Here is a 17381-nt window from a genome sequence, read left to right on the forward strand (position 1 = left end):
GCGCATTACGGTTCGAACACTCGAATACCTATACGGATTCTCCTGCACAGTGGCAGATATGTAAATACGTTGTTTACGTACCATTTCTTGCGCATTACGGTTCGAACACTCGAACACCAATACGGATTCTCCTGCACAGTGGCAAATATGTAAATATGGGGTTTCGGTACCATTTTTTGCGCATTACGGTTCGAACACTCGAACACCAATACGGATTCTCCTGCACAGTGGCAGATATGTAAATACGGTGTTTACATACCATTTCTTGCGCATTACGGTTCGAACACTCGAACACCTATGCGGATTCTCTCGCACAGTGGCAGATATGTAAATACGGGGTTTCCGTACCATTTCTTGCGCAATACGGTTCGAACACCCGAACATCGATACGGATTTTCCTGCACAGTGGCAGATATGTAAATACGGGGTTTCCGTACCATTTCTTGCGCATTACGGTTCGAACACTCGAACACCTATACGGATTCTCCTGTACAGTGACAGATATGTAAATACGGGGTTCTCGTACCATTTCTTGCGCATTACGGTTCGAACACTCGAACACCTATACGGATTCTCCTGCACACTGGCAGATATGTAAATAAGGGGTTTACATACCATTTCTTGCGCATTACGGTTCGAACACTCGAACACCTATACGGATTCTCCTGCACAGTGGCAGATATGTAAATACGGGGTTTCCTTACCATTTCTTGCGCATTACGGTTCGAACACTCGAACACCTATACGGATTCTCCTACACAGTGGCAGATATGTAAATACGGGGTTTCCGTACGATTTCTTGCGCATTACGGTTCGAACACTCGAACACCTATACGGATTCTCCTACACAGTGGCAGATATGTAAATACGGGGTTCCCGTACCATTTCTTGCGCATTACGGTTCGAACACTCGAACACCTATACGGATTCTCCTGCACAGTGACAGATATGTAAATACGGGGTTCCCGTACCATTTCTTGCGCATTACGGTTCGAACACTCGAACACCTATACGGATTCTCCTGCACAGTGGCAGATATGTAAATACGGGGTTTCCGTACCATTTCTTGCGCATTACGGTTCGAACACTCGAACACCTATACGGATTCTCCTGCACAGTGGCAGATATGTAAATACGGGGTTTACATACCATTTCTTGCGCATTACGGTTCGAACACTCGAACACCAATACGGATTCTCCTGCACAGTGGCAGATATGTAAATATGGGGTTTCGGTACCATTTTTTGCGCATTACGGTTCGAACACTCGAACACCTATACGGATTCTCCTACACAGTGGCAGATATGTAAATACGGGGTTTATATACCATTTCTTGCGCATTACGGTTCGAACACTCGAACACCTATGCGGATTCTCTCGCACAGTGGCAGATATGTAAATACGGGGTTTCCGTACCATTTCTTGCGCATTACGGTTCGAACACTCGAACACCGATACGGATTTTCCTGCACAGTGGCAGATATGTAAATACGGGGTTTCCGTACCATTTCTTGCGCATTACGGTTCGAACACTCGAACACCTATACGGATTCTCCTGTACAGTGACAGATATGTAAATACGGGGTTCCCGTACCATTTCTTGCGCATTACGGTTCGAACACTCGAACACCTATACGGATTCTCCTGCACAGTGGCAGATATGTATATACGGGGTTTCCATACCATTTCTTGCGCATTACGGTTCGAACACTCGAATACCTATACGGATTCTCCTGCACAGTGGCAGATATGTAAATACGTTGTTTACATACCATTTCTTGCGCATTACGGTTCGAACACTCGAACACCAATACGGATTCTCCTGCACAGTGGCAGATATGTAAATATGGGGTTTCGGTACCATTTTTTGCGCATTACGGTTCGAACACTCGAACACCAATACGGATTCTCCTGCACAGTGGCAGATATGTAAATACGGGGTTTACATACCATTTCTTGCGCATTACGGTTCGAACACTCGAACACCTATGCGGATTCTCTCGCACAGTGGCAGATATGTAAATACGGGGTTTCCGTACCATTTCTTGCGCAATACGGTTCGAACACCCGAACATCGATACGGATTTTCCTGCACAGTGGCAGATATGTAAATACGGGGTTTCCGTACCATTTCTTGCGCATTACGGTTCGAACACTCGAACACCTATATGGATTCTCCTGTACAGTGACAGATATGTAAATACGGGGTTCCCGTACCATTTCTTGCGCATTACGGTTCGAACACCCGAACACCTATACGGATTCTCCTGCACAGTGGCAGATATGTAAATAAGGGGTTTACATACCATTTCTTGCGCATTACGGTTCGAACACTCGAACACCTATACGGATTCTCCTGCACAGTGGCAGATATGTAAATACGGGGTTTCCTTACCATTTCTTGCGCATTACGGTTCGAACACTCGAACACCTATACGGATTCTCCTGCACAGTGGCAGATATGTAAATACGGGGTTTCCGTACCATTTCTTGCGCATTACGGTTCGAACACTCGAACACCTATACGGATTCTCCTACACAGTGGCAGATATGTAAATACGGGGTTCCCGTACCATTTCTTGCGCATTACGGTTCGAACACTCGAACACCTATACGGATTCTCCTGCACAGTGACAGATATGTAAATACGGGGTTCCCGTACCATTTCTTGCGCATTACGGTTCGAACACTCGAACACCTATACGGATTCTCCTGCACAGTGGCAGATATGTAAATACGGGGTTTCCGTACCATTTCATGCGCATTACGGTTCGAACACTCGAACACCTATACGGATTCTCCTGCACAGTGGCAGATATGTATATACGGGGTTTCCATACCATTTCTTGCGCATTACGATTCGAACACTCGAATACGTATACGGATTCTCCTGCACAGTGGCAGATATGTAAATACATTGTTTACATACCATTTCTTGCGCATTACGGTTCGAACACTCGAACACCAATACGGATTCTCCTGCACAGTGGCAGATATGTAAATATGGGGTTTCGGTACCATTTTTTGCGCATTACGGTTCGAACACTCGAACACCTATGCAGATTCTCTCGCACAGTGGCAGATATGTAAATACGGGGTTTCCGTACCATTTCTTGCGCAATACGGTTCGAACACCCGAACATCGATACGGATTTTCCTGCACAGTGGCAGATATGTAAATACGGGGTTTCCGTACCATTTCTTGCGCATTACGGTTCGAACACTCGAACACCTATACGGATTCTCCTGTACAGTGACAGATATGTAAATACGGGGTTCCCGTACCATTTCTTGCGCATTACGGTTCGAACACTCGAACACCTATACGGATTCTCCTGCACAGTGGCAGATATGTAAATAAGGGGTTTACATACCATTTCTTGCGCATTACGGTTCGAACACTCGAACACCTATACGGATTCTCCTGCACAGTGGCAGATATGTAAATACGGGGTTTCCTTACCATTTCTTGCGCATTACGGTTCGAACACTCGAACACCTATACGGATTCTCCTGCACAGTGGCAGATATGTAAATACGGGGTTCCCGTACCATTTCTTGCGCATTACGGTTCGAACACTCGAACACCTATACGGATTCTCCTGCACAGTGGCAGATATGTATATACGGGGTTTCCATACCATTTCTTGCGCATTACGGTTCGAACACTCGAATACCTATACGGATTCTCCTGCACAGTGGCAGATATGTAAATACGTTGTTTACGTACCATTTCTTGCGCATTACGGTTCGAACACTCGAACACCAATACGGATTCTCCTGCACAGTGGCAAATATGTAAATATGGGGTTTCGGTACCATTTTTTGCGCATTACGGTTCGAACACTCGAACACCAATACGGATTCTCCTGCACAGTGGCAGATATGTAAATACGGTGTTTACATACCATTTCTTGCGCATTACGGTTCGAACACTCGAACACCTATGCGGATTCTCTCGCACAGTGGCAGATATGTAAATACGGGGTTTCCGTACCATTTCTTGCGCAATACGGTTCGAACACCCGAACATCGATACGGATTTTCCTGCACAGTGGCAGATATGTAAATACGGGGTTTCCGTACCATTTCTTGCGCATTACGGTTCGAACACTCGAACACCTATACGGATTCTCCTGTACAGTGACAGATATGTAAATACGGGGTTCTCGTACCATTTCTTGCGCATTACGGTTCGAACACTCGAACACCTATACGGATTCTCCTGCACACTGGCAGATATGTAAATAAGGGGTTTACATACCATTTCTTGCGCATTACGGTTCGAACACTCGAACACCTATACGGATTCTCCTGCACAGTGGCAGATATGTAAATACGGGGTTTCCTTACCATTTCTTGCGCATTACGGTTCGAACACTCGAACACCTATACGGATTCTCCTACACAGTGGCAGATATGTAAATACGGGGTTTCCGTACGATTTCTTGCGCATTACGGTTCGAACACTCGAACACCTATACGGATTCTCCTACACAGTGGCAGATATGTAAATACGGGGTTCCCGTACCATTTCTTGCGCATTACGGTTCGAACACTCGAACACCTATACGGATTCTCCTGCACAGTGACAGATATGTAAATACGGGGTTCCCGTACCATTTCTTGCGCATTACGGTTCGAACACTCGAACACCTATACGGATTCTCCTGCACAGTGGCAGATATGTAAATACGGGGTTTCCGTACCATTTCTTGCGCATTACGGTTCGAACACTCGAACACCTATACGGATTCTCCTGCACAGTGGCAGATATGTAAATACGGGGTTTACATACCATTTCTTGCGCATTACGGTTCGAACACTCGAACACCAATACGGATTCTCCTGCACAGTGGCAGATATGTAAATATGGGGTTTCGGTACCATTTTTTGCGCATTACGGTTCGAACACTCGAACACCTATACGGATTCTCCTGCACAGTGGCAGATATGTAAATACGGGGTTTATATACCATTTCTTGCGCATTACGGTTCGAACACTCGAACACCTATGCGGATTCTCTCGCACAGTGGCAGATATGTAAATACGGGGTTTCCGTACCATTTCTTGCGCATTACGGTTCGAACACTCGAACACCGATACGGATTTTCCTGCACAGTGGCAGATATGTAAATACGGGGTTTCCGTACCATTTCTTGCGCATTACGGTTCGAACACTCGAACACCTATACGGATTCTCCTGTACAGTGACAGATATGTAAATACGGGGTTCCCGTACCATTTCTTGCGCATTACGGTTCGAACACTCGAACACCTATACGGATTCTCCTGCACAGTGGCAGATATGTATATACGGGGTTTCCATACCATTTCTTGCGCATTACGGTTCGAACACTCGAATACCTATACGGATTCTCCTGCACAGTGGCAGATATGTAAATACGTTGTTTACATACCATTTCTTGCGCATTACGGTTCGAACACTCGAACACCAATACGGATTCTCCTGCATAGTGGCAGATATGTAAATATGGGGTTTCGGTACCATTTTTTGCGCATTACGGTTCGAACACTCGAACACCAATACGGATTCTCCTGCACAGTGGCAGATATGTAAATACGGGGTTTACATACCATTTCTTGCGCATTACGGTTCGAACACTCGAACACCTATGCGGATTCTCTCGCACAGTGGCAGATATGTAAATACGGGGTTTCCGTACCATTTCTTGCGCAATACGGTTCGAACACCCGAACATCGATACGGATTTTCCTGCACAGTGGCAGATATGTAAATACGGGGTTTCCGTACCATTTCTTGCGCATTACGGTTCGAACACTCGAACACCTATACGGATTCTCCTGTACAGTGACAGATATGTAAATACGGGGTTCCCGTACCATTTCTTGCGCATTACGGTTCGAACACCCGAACACCTATACGGATTCTCCTGCACAGTGGCAGATATGTAAATAAGGGGTTTACATACCATTTCTTGCGCATTACGGTTCGAACACTCGAACACCTATACGGATTCTCCTGCACAGTGGCAGATATGTAAATACGGGGTTTCCTTACCATTTCTTGCGCATTACGGTTCGAACACTCGAACACCTATACGGATTCTCCTGCACAGTGGCAGATATGTAAATACGGGGTTTCCGTACCATTTCTTGCGCATTACGGTTCGAACACTCGAACACCTATACGGATTCTCCTACACAGTGGCAGATATGTAAATACGGGGTTCCCGTACCATTTCTTGCGCATTACGGTTCGAACACTCGAACACCTATACGGATTCTCCTGCACAGTGACAGATATGTAAATACGGGGTTCCCGTACCATTTCTTGCGCATTACGGTTCGAACACTCGAACACCTATACGGATTCTCCTGCACAGTGGCAGATATGTAAATACGGGGTTTCCGTACCATTTCATGCGCATTACGGTTCGAACACTCGAACACCTATACGGATTCTCCTGCACAGTGGCAGATATGTATATACGGGGTTTCCATACCATTTCTTGCGCATTACGATTCGAACACTCGAATACGTATACGGATTCTCCTGCACAGTGGCAGATATGTAAATACATTGTTTACATACCATTTCTTGCGCATTACGGTTCGAACACTCGAACACCAATACGGATTCTCCTGCACAGTGGCAGATATGTAAATATGGGGTTTCGGTACCATTTTTTGCGCATTACGGTTCGAACACTCGAACACCTATGCAGATTCTCTCGCACAGTGGCAGATATGTAAATACGGGGTTTCCGTACCATTTCTTGCGCAATACGGTTCGAACACCCGAACATCGATACGGATTTTCCTGCACAGTGGCAGATATGTAAATACGGGGTTTCCGTACCATTTCTTGCGCATTACGGTTCGAACACTCGAACACCTATACGGATTCTCCTGTACAGTGACAGATATGTAAATACGGGGTTCCCGTACCATTTCTTGCGCATTACGGTTCGAACACTCGAACACCTATACGGATTCTCCTGCACAGTGGCAGATATGTAAATAAGGGGTTTACATACCATTTCTTGCGCATTACGGTTCGAACACTCGAACACCTATACGGATTCTCCTGCACAGTGGCAGATATGTAAATACGGGGTTTCCTTACCATTTCTTGCGCATTACGGTTCGAACACTCGAACACCTATACGGATTCTCCTGCACAGTGGCAGATATGTAAATACGGGGTTTCCGTACCATTTCTTGCGCATTACGGTTCGAACACTCGAACACCTATACGGATTCTCCTACACAGTGGCAGATATGTAAATACGGGGTTCCCGTACCATTTCTTGCGCATTACGGTTCGAACACTCGAACACCTATACGGATTCTCCTGCACAGTGACAGATATGTAAATACGGGGTTCCCGTACCATTTCTTGCGCATTACGGTTCGAACACTCGAACACCGATACGGATTTTCCTGCACAGTGGCAGATATGTAAATACGGGGTTTCCGTACCATTTCTTGCGCATTACGGTTCGAACACCTATACGGATTCTCCTGTACAGTGACAGATATGTAAATACGGGGTTCCCGTACCATTTCTTGCGCATTACGGTTCGAACACTCGAACACCTATACGGATTCTCTTGCACAGTGGCAGATATGTATATACGGGGTTTCCATACCATTTCTTGCGCATTACGGTTCGAACACTCGAATACCTATACGGATTCTCCTGCACAGTGGCAGATATGTAAATACGTTGTTTACGTACCATTTCTTGCGCATTACGGTTCGAACACTCGAACACCAATACGGATTCTCCTGCAAAGTGGCAAATATGTAAATATGGGGTTTCGGTACCATTTTTTGCGCATTACGGTTCGAACACTCGAACACCAATACGGATTCTCCTGCACTGTGGCAGATATGTAAATACGGTGTTTACATACCATTTCTTGCGCATTACGGTTCGAACACTCGAACACCTATGCGGATTCTCTCGCACAGTGGCAGATATGTAAATACGGGGTTTCCGTACCATTTCTTGCGCAATACGGTTCGAACACCCGAACATCGATACGGATTTTCCTGCACAGTGGCAGATATGTAAATACGGGGTTTCCGTACCATTTCTTGCGCATTACGGTTCGAACACTCGAACACCTATACGGATTCTCCTGTACAGTGACAGATATGTAAATACGGGGTTCCCGTACCATTTCTTGCGCATTACGGTTCGAACACTCGAACACCTATACGGATTCTCCTGCACACTGGCAGATATGTAAATAAGGGGTTTACATACCATTTCTTGCGCATTACGGTTCGAACACTCGAACACCTATACGGATTCTCCTGCACAGTGGCAGATATGTAAATACGGGGTTTCCTTACCATTTCTTGCGCATTACGGTTCGAACACTCGAACACCTATACGGATTCTCCTGCACAGTGGCAGATATGTAAATACGGGGTTTCCGTACGATTTCTTGCGCATTACGGTTCGAACACTCGAACACCTATACGGATTCTCCTACACAGTGGCAGATATGTAAATACGGGGTTCCCGTACCATTTCTTGCGCATTACGGTTCGAACACTCGAACACCAATACGGATTCTCCTGCACAGTGACAGATATGTAAATACGGGGTTCCCGTACCATTTCTTGCGCATTACGGTTCGAACACTCGAACACCTATACGGATTCTCCTGCACAGTGGCAGATATGTAAATACGGGGTTTCCGTACCATTTCTTGCGCATTACGGTTCGAACACTCGAACACCTATACGGATTCTCCTGCACAGTGGCAGATATGTAAATACGGGGTTTACATACCATTTCTTGCGCATTACGGTTCGAACACTCGAACACCAATACGGATTCTCCTGCACAGTGGCAGATATGTAAATATGGGGTTTCGGTACCATTTTTTGCGCATTACGGTTCGAACACTCGAACACCTATACGGATTCTCCTGCACAGTGGCAGATATGTAAATACGGGGTTTATATACCATTTCTTGCGCATTACGGTTCGAACACTCGAACACCTATGCGGATTCTCTCGCACAGTGGCAGATATGTAAATACGGGGTTTCCGTACCATTTCTTGCGCATTACGGTTCGAACACTCGAACACCGATACGGATTTTCCTGCACAGTGGCAGATATGTAAATACGGGGTTTCCGTACCATTTCTTGCGCATTACGGTTCGAACACTCGAACACCTATACGGATTCTCCTGTACAGTGACAGATATGTAAATACGGGGTTCCCGTACCATTTCTTGCGCATTACGGTTCGAACACTCGAACACCTATACGGATTCTCCTGCACAGTGGCAGATATGTATATACGGGGTTTCCATACCATTTCTTGCGCATTACGGTTCGAACACTCGAATACCTATACGGATTCTCCTGCACAGTGGCAGATATGTAAATACGTTGTTTACATACCATTTCTTGCGCATTACGGTTCGAACACTCGAACACCAATACGGATTCTCCTGCACAGTGGCAGATATGTAAATATGGGGTTTCGGTACCATTTTTTGCGCATTACGGTTCGAACACTCGAACACCAATACGGATTCTCCTGCACAGTGGCAGATATGTAAATACGGGGTTTACATACCATTTCTTGCGCATTACGGTTCGAACACTCGAACACCTATGCGGATTCTCTCGCACAGTGGCAGATATGTAAATACGGGGTTTCCGTACCATTTCTTGCGCAATACGGTTCGAACACCCGAACATCGATACGGATTTTCCTGCACAGTGGCAGATATGTAAATACGGGGTTTCCGTACCATTTCTTGCGCATTACGGTTCGAACACTCGAACACCTATACGGATTCTCCTGTACAGTGACAGATATGTAAATACGGGGTTCCCGTACCATTTCTTGCGCATTACGGTTCGAACACCCGAACACCTATACGGATTCTCCTGCACAGTGGCAGATATGTAAATAAGGGGTTTACATACCATTTCTTGCGCATTACGGTTCGAACACTCGAACACCTATACGGATTCTCCTGCACAGTGGCAGATATGTAAATACGGGGTTTCCTTACCATTTCTTGCGCATTACGGTTCGAACACTCGAACACCTATACGGATTCTCCTGCACAGTGGCAGATATGTAAATACGGGGTTTCCGTACCATTTCTTGCGCATTACGGTTCGAACACTCGAACACCTATACGGATTCTCCTACACAGTGGCAGATATGTAAATACGGGGTTCCCGTACCATTTCTTGCGCATTACGGTTCGAACACTCGAACACCTATACGGATTCTCCTGCACAGTGACAGATATGTAAATACGGGGTTCCCGTACCATTTCTTGCGCATTACGGTTCGAACACTCGAACACCTATACGGATTCTCCTGCACAGTGGCAGATATGTAAATACGGGGTTTCCGTACCATTTCATGCGCATTACGGTTCGAACACTCGAACACCTATACGGATTCTCCTGCACAGTGGCAGATATGTATATACGGGGTTTCCATACCATTTCTTGCGCATTACGGTTCGAACACTCGAATACGTATACGGATTCTCCTGCACAGTGGCAGATATGTAAATACATTGTTTACATACCATTTCTTGCGCATTACGGTTCGAACACTCGAACACCAATACGGATTCTCCTGCACAGTGGCAGATATGTAAATATGGGGTTTCGGTACCATTTTTTGCGCATTACGGTTCGAACACTCGAACACCTATGCAGATTCTCTCGTACAGTGGCAGATATGTAAATACGGGGTTTCCGTACCATTTCTTGCGCAATACGGTTCGAACACCCGAACATCGATACGGATTTTCCTGCACAGTGGCAGATATGTAAATACGGGGTTTCCGTACCATTTCTTGCGCATTACGGTTCGAACACTCGAACACCTATACGGATTCTCCTGTACAGTGACAGATATGTAAATACGGGGTTCCCGTACCATTTCTTGCGCATTACGGTTCGAACACTCGAACACCTATACGGATTCTCCTGCACAGTGGCAGATATGTAAATAAGGGGTTTACATACCATTTCTTGCGCATTACGGTTCGAACACTCGAACACCTATACGGATTCTCCTGCACAGTGGCAGATATGTAAATACGGGGTTTCCTTACCATTTCTTGCGCATTACGGTTCGAACACTCGAACACCTATACGGATTCTCCTGCACAGTGGCAGATATGTAAATACGGGGTTTCCGTACCATTTCTTGCGCATTACGGTTCGAACACTCGAACACCTATACGGATTCTCCTACACAGTGGCAGATATGTAAATACGGGGTTCCCGTACCATTTCTTGCGCATTACGGTTCGAACACTCGAACACCTATACGGATTCTCCTGCACAGTGACAGATATGTAAATACGGGGTTCCCGTACCATTTCTTGCGCATTACGGTTCGAACACTCGAACACCGATACGGATTTTCCTGCACAGTGGCAGATATGTAAATACGGGGTTTCCGTACCATTTCTTGCGCATTACGGTTCGAACACCTATACGGATTCTCCTGTACAGTGACAGATATGTAAATACGGGGTTCCCGTACCATTTCTTGCGCATTACGGTTCGAACACTCGAACACCTATACGGATTCTCCTGCACAGTGGCAGATATGTATATACGGGGTTTCCATACCATTTCTTGCGCATTACGGTTCGAACACTCGAATACCTATACGGATTCTCCTGCACAGTGGCAGATATGTAAATACGTTGTTTACGTACCATTTCTTGCGCATTACGGTTCGAACACTCGAACACCAATACGGATTCTCCTGCACAGTGGCAAATATGTAAATATGGGGTTTCGGTACCATTTTTTGCGCATTACGGTTCGAACACTCGAACACCAATACGGATTCTCCTGCACAGTGGCAGATATGTAAATACGGTGTTTACATACCATTTCTTGCGCATTACGGTTCGAACACTCGAACACCTATGCGGATTCTCTCGCACAGTGGCAGATATGTAAATACGGGGTTTCCGTACCATTTCTTGCGCAATACGGTTCGAACACCCGAACATCGATACGGATTTTCCTGCACAGTGGCAGATATGTAAATACGGGGTTTCCGTACCATTTCTTGCGCATTACGGTTCGAACACTCGAACACCTATACGGATTCTCCTGTACAGTGACAGATATGTAAATACGGGGTTCCCGTACCATTTCTTGCGCATTACGGTTCGAACACTCGAACACCTATACGGATTCTCCTGCACACTGGCAGATATGTAAATAAGGGGTTTACATACCATTTCTTGCGCATTACGGTTCGAACACTCGAACACCTATACGGATTCTCCTGCACAGTGGCAGATATGTAAATACGGGGTTTCCTTACCATTTCTTGCGCATTACGGTTCGAACACTCGAACACCTATACGGATTCTCCTACACAGTGGCAGATATGTAAATACGGGGTTTCCGTACGATTTCTTGCGCATTACGGTTCGAACACTCGAACACCTATACGGATTCTCCTACACAGTGGCAGATATGTAAATACGGGGTTCCCGTACCATTTCTTGCGCATTACGGTTCGAACACTCGAACACCTATACGGATTCTCCTGCACAGTGACAGATATGTAAATACGGGGTTCCCGTACCATTTCTTGCGCATTACGGTTCGAACACTCGAACACCTATACGGATTCTCCTGCACAGTGGCAGATATGTAAATACGGGGTTTCCGTACCATTTCTTGCGCATTACGGTTCGAACACTCGAACACCTATACGGATTCTCCTGCACAGTGGCAGATATGTAAATACGGGGTTTACATACCATTTCTTGCGCATTACGGTTCGAACACTCGAACACCAATACGGATTCTCCTGCACAGTGGCAGATATGTAAATATGGGGTTTCGGTACCATTTTTTGCGCATTACGGTTCGAACACTCGAACACCTATACGGATTCTCCTGCACAGTGGCAGATATGTAAATACGGGGTTTATATACCATTTCTTGCGCATTACGGTTCGAACACTCGAACACCTATGCGGATTCTCTCGCACAGTGGCAGATATGTAAATACGGGGTTTCCGTACCATTTCTTGCGCATTACGGTTCGAACACTCGAACACCGATACGGATTTTCCTGCACAGTGGCAGATATGTAAATACGGGGTTTCCGTACCATTTCTTGCGCATTACGGTTCGAACACTCGAACACCTATACGGATTCTCCTGTACAGTGACAGATATGTAAATACGGGGTTCCCGTACCATTTCTTGCGCATTACGGTTCGAACACTCGAACACCTATACGGATTCTCCTGCACAGTGGCAGATATGTATATACGGGGTTTCCATACCATTTCTTGCGCATTACGGTTCGAACACTCGAATACCTATACGGATTCTCCTGCACAGTGGCAGATATGTAAATACGTTGTTTACATACCATTTCTTGCGCATTACGGTTCGAACACTCGAACACCAATACGGATTCTCCTGCACAGTGGCAGATATGTAAATATGGGGTTTCGGTACCATTTTTTGCGCATTACGGTTCGAACACTCGAACACCAATACGGATTCTCCTGCACAGTGGCAGATATGTAAATACGGGGTTTACATACCATTTCTTGCGCATTACGGTTCGAACACTCGAACACCTATGCGGATTCTCTCGCACAGTGGCAGATATGTAAATACGGGGTTTCCGTACCATTTCTTGCGCAATACGGTTCGAACACCCGAACATCGATACGGATTTTCCTGCACAGTGGCAGATATGTAAATACGGGGTTTCCGTACCATTTCTTGCGCATTACGGTTCGAACACTCGAACACCTATACGGATTCTCCTGCACAGTGGCAGATATGTAAATAAGGGGTTTACATACCATTTCTTGCGCATTACGGTTCGAACACTCGAACACCTATACGGATTCTCCTGCACAGTGGCAGATATGTAAATACGGGGTTTCCTTACCATTTCTTGCGCATTCCGGTTCGAACACTCGAACACCTATACGGATTCTCCTACACAGTGGCAGATATGTAAATACGGGGTTTCCGTACCATTTCTTGCGCATTACGGTTCGAACACTCGAACACCTATACGGATTCTCCTACACAGTGGCAGATATGTAAATACGGGGTTCCCGTACCATTTCTTGCGCATTACGGTTCGAACACTCGAACACCTATACGGATTCTCCTGCACAGTGACAGATATGTAAATACGGGGTTCCCGTACCATTTCTTGCGCATTACGGTTCGAACACTCGAACACCTATACGGATTCTCCTGCACAGTGGCAGATATGTAAATACGGGGTTTCCGTACCATTTCTTGCGCATTACGGTTCGAACACTCGAACACCTATACGGATTCTCCTGCACAGTGGCAGATATGTAAATACGGGGTTTACATACCATTTCTTGCGCATTACGGTTCGAACACTCGAACACCAATACGGATTCTCCTGCACAGTGGCAGATATGTAAATATGGGGTTTCGGTACCATTTTTTGCGCATTACGGTTCGAACACTCGAACACCTATACGGATTCTCCTGCACAGTGACAGATATGTAAATACGGGGTTTATATACCATTTCTTGCGCATTACGGTTCGAACACTCGAACACCTATAGGGATTCTCTCGCACAGTGGCAGATATGTAAATACGGGGTTTCCGTACCATTTCTTGCACATTACGGTTCGAACACTCGAACACCGATACGGATTTTCCTGCACAGTGGCAGATATGTAAATACGGGGTTTCCGTACCATTTCTTGCGCATTACGGTTCGAACACTCGAACACCTATACGGATTCTCCTGTACAGTGACAGATATGTAAATACGGGGTTCCCGTACCATTTCTCGCGCATTACGGTTCGAACACTCGAACACCTATACGGATTCTCCTGCACAGTGGCAGATTTGTATATACGGGGTTTCCATACCATTTTTTGCGCATTACGGTTCGAACACTCGAATACCTATACGGATTCTCCTGCACAGTGGCAGATATGTAAATACGTTGTTTACATACCATTTCTTGCGCATTACGGTTCGAACACTCGAACACCAATACGGATTCTCCTGCACAGTGGCAGATATGTAAATATGGGGTTTCGGTACCATTTTTTGCGCATTACGGTTCGAACACTCGAACACCTATACGGATTCTCCTGCACAGTGGCAGATATGTAAATACGGGGTTTACATACCATTTCTTGCGCATTACGGTTCGAACACTCGAACACCTATGCGGATTCTCTCGCACAGTGGCAGATATGTAAATACGGGGTTTCCGTACCATTTCTTGCGCATTACGGTTCGAACACTCGAACACCGATACGGATTTTCCTGCACAGTGGCAGATATGTAAATACGGGGTTTCCGTACCATTTCTTGCGCATTACGGTTCGAACACTCGAACACCTATACGGATTCTCCTGTACAGTGACAGATATGTAAATACGGGGTTCCCGTACCATTTCTTGCGCATTACGGTTCGAACACCCGAACACCTATACGGATTCTCCTGCACAGTGGCAGATATGTAAATAAGGGGTTTACATACCATTTCTTGCGCATTACGGTTCGAACACTCGAACACCTATACGGATTCTCCTGCACAGTGGCAGATATGTAAATACGGGGTTTCCTTACCATTTCTTGCGCATTACGGTTCGAACACTCGAACACCTATACGGATTCTCCTGCACAGTGGCAGATATGTAAATACGGGGTTTCCGTACCATTTCTTGCGCATTACGGTTCGAACACTCGAACACCTATACGGATTCTCCTACACAGTGGCAGATATGTAAATACGGGGTTCCCGTACCATTTCTTGCGCATTACGGTTCGAACACTCGAACACCTATACGGATTCTCCTGCACAGTGACAGATATGTAAATACGGGGTTCCCGTACCATTTCTTGCGCATTACGGTTCGAACACTCGAACACCTATACGGATTCTCCTACACAGTGGCAGATATGTAAATACGGGGTTTCCGTACCATTTCATGCGCATTACGGTTCGAACACTCGAACACCTATACGGATTCTCCTGCACAGTGGCAGATATGTATATACGGGGTTTCCATACCATTTCTTGCGCATTACGGTTCGAACACTCGAATACGTATACGGATTCTCCTGCACAGTGGCAGATATGTAAATACATTGTTTACATACCATTTCTTGCGCATTACGGTTCGAACACTCGAACACCAATACGGATTCTCCTGCACAGTGGCAGATATGTAAATATGGGGTTTCGGTACCATTTTTTGCGCATTACGGTTCGAACACTCGAACACCTATACGGATTCTCCTACACAGTGGCAGATATGTAAATACGGGGTTTCCGTACCATTTCTTGCGCATTACGGTTCGAACACTCGAACACCTATACGGATTCTCCTACACAGTGGCAGATATGTAAATACGGGGTTCCCGTACCATTTCTTGCGCATTACGGTTCGAACACTCGAACACCTATACGGATTCTCCTGCACAGTGACAGATATGTAAATACGGGGTTCCCGTACCATTTCTTGCGCATTACGGTTCGAACACTCGAACACCTATACGGATTCTCCTGCACAGTGGCAGATATGTAAATACGGGGTTTCCTTACCATTTCTTGCGCATTCCGGTTCGAACACTCGAACACCTATACGGATTCTCCTACACAGTGGCAGATATGTAAATACGGGGTTTCCGTACCATTTCTTGCGCATTACGGTTCGAACACTCGAACACCTATACGGATTCTCCTACACAGTGGCAGATATGTAAATACGGGGTTCCCGTACCATTTCTTGCGCATTACGGTTCGAACACTCGAACACCTATACGGATTCTCCTGCACAGTGACAGATATGTAAATACGGGGTTCCCGTACCATTTCTTGCGCATTACGGTTCGAACACTCGAACACCTATACGGATTCTCCTGCACAGTGGCAGATATGTAAATACGGGGTTTCCGTACCATTTCTTGCGCATTACGGTTCGAACACTCGAACACCTATACGGATTCTCCTGCACAGTGGCAGATATGTAAATACGGGGTTTACATACCATTTCTTGCGCATTACGGTTCGAACACTCGAACACCAATACGGATTCTCCTGCACAGTGGCAGATATGTAAATATGGGGTTTCGGTACCATTTTTTGCGCATTACGGTTCGAACACTCGAACACCTATACGGATTCTCCTGCACAGTGACAGATATGTAAATACGGGGTTTATATACCATTTCTTGCGCATTACGGTTCGAACACTCGAACACCTATAGGGATTCTCTCGCACAGTGGCAGATATGTAAATACGGGGTTTCCGTACCATTTCTTGCGCATTACGGTTCGAACACTCGAACACCGATACGGATTTTC

The sequence above is a fragment of the Camellia sinensis genome, chromosome 5 (assembly GCF_055761805.1).
Source record: "Camellia sinensis isolate YWXY chromosome 5, ASM5576180v1, whole genome shotgun sequence".
NCBI lineage: Eukaryota > Viridiplantae > Streptophyta > Magnoliopsida > Ericales > Theaceae > Camellia > Camellia sinensis.